Source organism: Xyrauchen texanus, chromosome 9 (genome assembly GCF_025860055.1).
Source record: "Xyrauchen texanus isolate HMW12.3.18 chromosome 9, RBS_HiC_50CHRs, whole genome shotgun sequence".
NCBI lineage: Eukaryota > Metazoa > Chordata > Actinopteri > Cypriniformes > Catostomidae > Xyrauchen > Xyrauchen texanus.
The window spans coordinates 34,464,066-34,471,075 of NC_068284.1; positions in this window are offsets into that span (position 1 = coordinate 34,464,066).

Sequence of the window (7,010 nt, forward strand, 5' to 3'; positions counted from 1 at the left end):
GATAAAGGTCTTCTGCGCGTTCTGTCTTGTCGCGCACAAAGTTTATTTCATTCCGATTAAGTAACTATATTATTCGTTTTTATGATCCCCGTTTATTTTATCTGACTCTAATTCTAAAAGGATATATTAATGTTCCAAACTTTATTATTATTACATTTGGTTTAACATTTGATCATCGTATTTAACTCTTTATTTTATATTGTACTCCTTCATTTGGATTCCTGTCTTGCTCTGGCCGTGCATATGGATGTCACGATCACAAACATGCCAGTCTTGGTCATTAGACAGAGGTAATTGACTAAATACCACTATCTTATCTAGAAGTATTTTGTTTAGTCCACTTAGATAGTAGACACTTAATTAGAGTAACATTATTTCTACTCTTTTATTTCTGTCATGACTGATAAAATTTACAAAGACCAACATTACCAAAGTTAAAAATAGCTTTATATAATCATGCCATAGTTTCCGATGCACACTTGGCTAGAAAAATATTACAATAAGAGGTTTAAACTTCACCCCATTTATTTTGGTCAATCCTGTACACTTGATCTAATGCCAATTTGTCAGTTGGAGCTCTGAAGTCTCAGTCGGTGTGCCCCATGATCCACTCAGAACTGAGCTTTAGTCCACTACTAACCTGGTCGTCGATTTGTGGAAACATGGATTTAACGTAATCTACTAAAGACAATAATTTCAGAGATAATCAGAATAAACTCAAATGTAACTTTATTTTCCAGGTAATATAATACATTCTTCAATTCCGATTAAACAATAAGTCAAATTCAAACATTTCATACAGAATTGCATACCTGGTAGAGAAAACTTCACACAGCAATTGTCTCGCAGAGTTCTTTGACTTTTTACCGGAAATGGCGCCTTTTGGGCATAGACATCCTGGTGCCAGCCTTACAGTGCAAAGTCTAGTGACTGCTGCAAATGAAGCGGGACAAATTTATGTGTAAACTGAAGGTAAAACCATTCTTGAGTAATTCTCCCCATTGAATTCAATAAAAAAAATAAAATAACGATTGCACACACTCGCGTTTGGGACTCCAAATAAACATAATAGGACTTATTCATGTAGCAAAAATCGTATGTAAATGACCCCATTCATTTCATTAGAAAAATTTACATAAGAATTAATTCATTAACATTTTCATACAAATTTGTTTTGCTCGTGTTTCATGAATAAGGCCCATTTTGTGTTTATTTTGGAGTCTCACAGAAACCCTAAACCTGACCCTAACCTTTAAGGTTTAGGCTTAGGTTACAGAGACTTTCACAGATCGAGGTACACCTTCCAGACACCTTTGATGATTTGGGGTCTGGGTCCAGTTGCAAGAAACCTGATAAGTTATAAAAATCATTAGTGACAATAGCTTTACTTGTAGAATCATATTTTATGTGTGGCAGGGCGGGGCCGAGTCGTCATTATACACACCCGGTACCTTATCAGGCTTATTAAGGGATAAAGGCCTATTGCGGACGGTGGTGCGAGAGAGAGAGAGAGAGAGAGAGAGAGAGAGAGAGAGATCGCTTACAGACGTGTGTTGTTGTCTTTTAAGTTCATCATTAAAATATTATTTATATTACCAAGCCGGTTCTCGCCGCCTCCTTTCCACTGAACTGCTTTACAATATGATAATCACAAAACAATGCATAGTTTTGTCAGTAAAGCTGCCATATATCATCCATTGACTGTTCCAGGTGCTATCCTGTGTATATGCATGTAGGATTTCCTGAGTGTCATGATGAGACACCACACAGCAACACACACTCCTCAGTTAACTTTTTCACCTCTGGATCCCAGCACAATACAGTTGCGATAACCTTATTCTTTTCGTCACGACTGCCAGTAATAAAGAGCTTGTTGCTGCATGCAGCAATGCCACAGCTGGCCCTCTCACATCCCAGTTTGGTAATTAGTGTCCAGGAGTTTTAAAGAGGGCTATAGGAATACAAGGCCTTCATCACTCCACCTTTATTGTAGTGACAGTTGCATAGTGTCCCAAATGTATTTGATCAAAAATATTACAGTAATCTCTAGTTGGCTAGTGTATGGTATACACACTGTAACATCAAGACAAAAAGAAGAGCAGAGTACAACAAATACCAACCAACAACATAGATGGAATGCTTAGAAGTTACATTTGGCCTCAGTGGGCATTGGGCACTTTAATGTCCATGTATTTGATATTGAATCAAAGCACTGCATGCTGTTAGTTGCTAACTTGCCATTGGGGCCTCCACTGATCACAAAGTTCCACTTGTCATAGATGGCACCAGAGAAGGAGCTTACTCTTAGCATGAGGCGTGCTGCCTTGGAAAAAAAAAAGCCTCGAGAAGTGCAATTAGGACTTCTGTATGTATTACTTTTTATAATAAGTTGAAGTAAACATGATAAATACACTCAAAAGATGTCATAATAGGTTGTTAAAGATAGCTTAGATGGCCTAGTGCTAAGCCTTCATTCATTATCACATGGCTAAATGAAAGAATTTAGGGTGGGTCTTTTATTGTAGTATATTAATAAACCCTTGCCCTGACTTACAGAACATGCTGAACCATTACATTAAATGAGCTGGATAATATGGACAGTCAAGTGCATAAACAATATATATGCAAAGGTTTTGGCACTCTGGAACGGTCAATTAACGTATGAAACCATACAAAAATAATAATGATAAAAAAAATACAGTATTTACAGTTGTCTTCAGAACCAACCTCTGTCCAGAAGTTGTGAAATGGATCAAATGCCCTGACACTGTTCACTCTTTGGATTCCAACAAATCCACCAAATACATAAACCTTTCCTCCAACAAATGCCAACTTGTGTCTCCAGTGTCGAGAAACTCAATCTGGATCCACTTGTTTAGTGATGCCTTATACTTCCACACATCATGCAACGTTTCATTGCCATCTGTTTTAGTGTAAGGTCATAACCTACATCAGGGACTAAAAACAAAATAAAGCCACTTGCCTCACCAAAATATGTGGAAATAAGCAATTCATTGTTTTCCTGTGTGGTGTATTGATCAGCATAGAAATCATAACAAGAAGTTAATTAAAAGTATAATTTTATTTACAGATCTGCTTTGAGTCAAATCCCGGCAGCATCAAGTCTGTGTTAATGCATCATATCTAACAATAATTCAGAGAAGACTTGGAAAGAACTAAGAAATTTACTTTTTACCTCTAACAATGTTTTTCTTGTATCCTGCGCAGTGGGTCCAGACAGGTCATCTCAGATACGAACTTCTCAAACTTTGTGCACCCTCCAATGATCATGAACACCTCTGAATGGAACTCTCGCACTCTTGGTAGTGCGCATAGAGATCAGAGCCGGCTCTCCCTATAAGCGAACTAAGCGGCTGCTTAGGGCCCCGCCACCACTAGGGGGCCCCCTAACTACAGATGGTAGTCGCCGGCGTCGCCGCGGTTTAAGCATAGACAGTAAAAGAAGGGTTTAAGTCAACAACCAACTGTCAAATCGTTGTCTTCCCTGAACTTTGAAATTTGACCGAATGAACTTTGAAAAATGAAACGAGTCTATCCATCGGGTGCAGAAAAAAGGAAAAAGAAGAAGGATGATGATGAGAAGAGACATATGCAAGGTAAGGTAATTTTTAATAATGTAATTTAAGTTAAGGCTTGGTAACGTTACGCCAGGCGACTCAGGCCTAATAATAACGGACACGTCCTTAAACTGTTAGTTATTATTACTTTATCTTTACTTATTTAATTTGCAAGTTGATGTTTAGTCATTACTGTAATAGAGACAGAGTAACTAATGAAAAAAGTCGGTAGCTGTCCGTCAATTATGCTGAATCAACATTGCTTGCTTGCAGTAACGTTATGGTCCAGTCCAGCCGTCAGGCCCAGCTCTGGGCTACAGACCACGAAGAGACAGACCCAGCTCCTATGAATGCATTTTCTTTTTAACAGTTAACGTTACATGACCCACCTACACTAGTTCTGGGAAAGAAAAAACTTGTCTCAATAGACACTTATTACAATAAAAATAGTTTGATTATTAAACATTAGAGAGAAAGAAAGTAAAAAAGAAGAGAAAGGGCAATAATTTGACAGTCAAAATCAAAATGAAGTTTAAAATAAAGCGGTTAAATACAAGCTTTTTCTTCTGGTCTTTATTGAATATGTAATTAAAGATTATTAATAAACATTAATCTATATACTAATATGAAATATTTTATATATTGTTAAGCTAAAACACTCTGTGTCCTCTCTGAAACATTACTGAATGATGATCGATACAAGATATCTAAAAGCAAAATGGATTTGTGGTACATTTTAGGTAAGAATGTATTACTGTATGTAATCATAAAAGGTGAAAAATGTCTCAATCCATGCTGTGAAGGTTTAAAATATGAACTTATGAAATGAGTTAATCAACCAATAATTAAATAATATCATTTAACCTTTGATTTCTTTTAATTTACTTTTAACATTATTTTCTGCTCACAATGTAAAAAACTAAATTTCACTTTCTCAAGAGGAGCCATTCTTAAATATTTTGGTGGTCGTGGAGAAACATCTCAGGAGGCTGACACCAGAGATGACACAAGTAAATATGTCCCACTACCTTTCTTTTGAATAGTTTTGTGCAACTTCAACATAGCTAATTGTCCTCTAGCCAATACAATTTTTTGTTTTATAATCACAATTCAATATGTTGTCTTATTGTACTTCTATATTAATTTAAGATGAATGTGTTTTATCTAATCTGCATACTGTATTAATGATTATATTATAATCTCAACAGCTGGAGGAGGTGACTCTACTGCTGTTTCAGTAGAGCACAGCAGCGGCATACCACAATGGATAATGTTGCTGAAGCTGAAGCTTATAAAAACGTACCTAAGGTCCTCCATGGCACAAGAACGCCTCAGTGGTCTGTCAATCATCAGTGTCAACCACCAGGTTGGAAGTAAGATGTCCTATGATGACATTATAGAGGACTTTGCATCTCAAAAAGCAAGAAGACACACATTCTGAGAGAACAATTCATTAGAAGGAACAGGGAATAAAAAGCAGATGGGGTGAAGAGAAAGTTTGTGTTTTTTGGGGGGGTTTAGACTTATTTTCTTCCTTTTTTCTTATTTATATTATTTGCTTATTTATTTGATTAATTAATTTATCATTCATTGCATTTTATATGCACATTTATTTGGCTAATGATTGTTCAGCTGAAATAGTGTTTTTGTAGTTGGAATATATAAAAAATAAACACCAACTCAAACTTGAATCTTTTGTAGAATTTGTAATCTCTTTGATACATCAATGCAAGAATGTTTAAATCACTTTAGAAGGAAGCAAAGAAATTACTGGTCTAACTTCTCCCTCTTTTTAAAGTGTGGAAAAGGGAAAAGAAGTTCAAAGATCGAGACTCCAGCAACACCTGTAGTATATGCAACAACTTTATTGAAGATTTGTTAAATTGGGGTTAGATTGTATACAGTTACTGGTTTGCGGTGGCAAAACTCCATTATTCACTGCAAGGCAGGGCCCCAAAATTTCCTGCTTAGGGCCCCCAGATTTACAGAGCCGGCCCTGATAGAGATCACCTATTAACCAAGATTCAGGGTGTGTCATTTAATATATTTGAAGAAAGGAACAGCTCTTTCAATCACAAATTGAAATGAGTGTGTAATGGACCATTTGCTAAGCCCCGTCTTAAAAGCATTTCTGACCAATCCTATCTTACCAGCCAGAGATCTCCAAATGGGGGTGTTATCTCCAAAAGAGAGCAGTTCTCTTCACTTACACTAATGTTATCAGTGTGTAATCGCCATCAAATGTCGCTTTTTTTTTTTTTTTTTAAAAGTTCAAATCGTTTTCAATTAAATTAATGCGTAATTTAAAAATTGTTTTAACAAAAAAACTGTCAGATAAATATTCAATAAAATCTCACTCTTCATTCCAGCCCATGTAAGAATATTATCAATTCCGTCTATGAGAATATTTAGCCAAAAACAGCGTTGTTCAAGACCATCTCAAATTCATTCTTATGGGAAGTTCTGTAAAACTTTTCAGAGCAAACGTTAACCAAGGGGGTGGAGCTTAGCGTCAATTAGACCATTTCACATGAGCAGGAGGAGCACTGTTGTATAAAGGGTTACCAACTTTTTAGTATGTGTTTACGGAAGCTTTTTGGCTCTTCAATACGAGACAAAGCGTGCGTTCTACTTCACTTTTAACATCCAATGGCTTACCCCCCTGAGCACTTTATCCCCGCTGCCATTTTGGAAATCTGTTCCACTTCGTTAAGTGAGCGAGGGAAGTTTCTGTTGTCAGACTCTCAACCGCTCGATTTTGACCGAGGGAGCGAGCCTACTCTGATGTACGCTTCCGGCAGCTCCATATCCCACAATACAACTCTTCTTCTTCTTCTTCTTCTGGTGTTTAATGGCGGATTGGCAGACCAACATAAATGGTGCATTCCCGCCACCTACTGATCTGGAGTGTGGAGTATACTTGGCTTTGGAAGAAACGAGAGGAGAGAGAGAAGAAAAAAAAAAAAATAATAATTTAAATTCTATTTATTATTCCTGTTTTATTTAAATATCTAAATATTAATTCGTGAATTCTTGATTGTCTTGACCCATTTCCTAACAATACTCTTATTGAAATTGTATCAACTCCCATCCATTGTAGCTCTTGAATTAACTGTTGTCTCTCCCATTCGTATGCAGCACATTCTAAAAGAATATGCTGCACTGTTTCTAAATCCCCACACTTATCACAGTTTCCTGTATCATGCTTCCCTATTTTATAAAGACTATAATTCAATGCAGTGTGACCAATTCTTAACCTTGTAATAATGACATCTTTTTTCCTATTTCCATATCTTTTCCTCTCATTTCCAACCTGTTCTTGAATTTGATAAAGATGTCTTCCTTTAGAGTCACTATTCCATATCTTTTGCCATCTTTTATTAATTTCAATTGCTATTAATCTCTTGATTTCTGATTTACTTAATGATACAT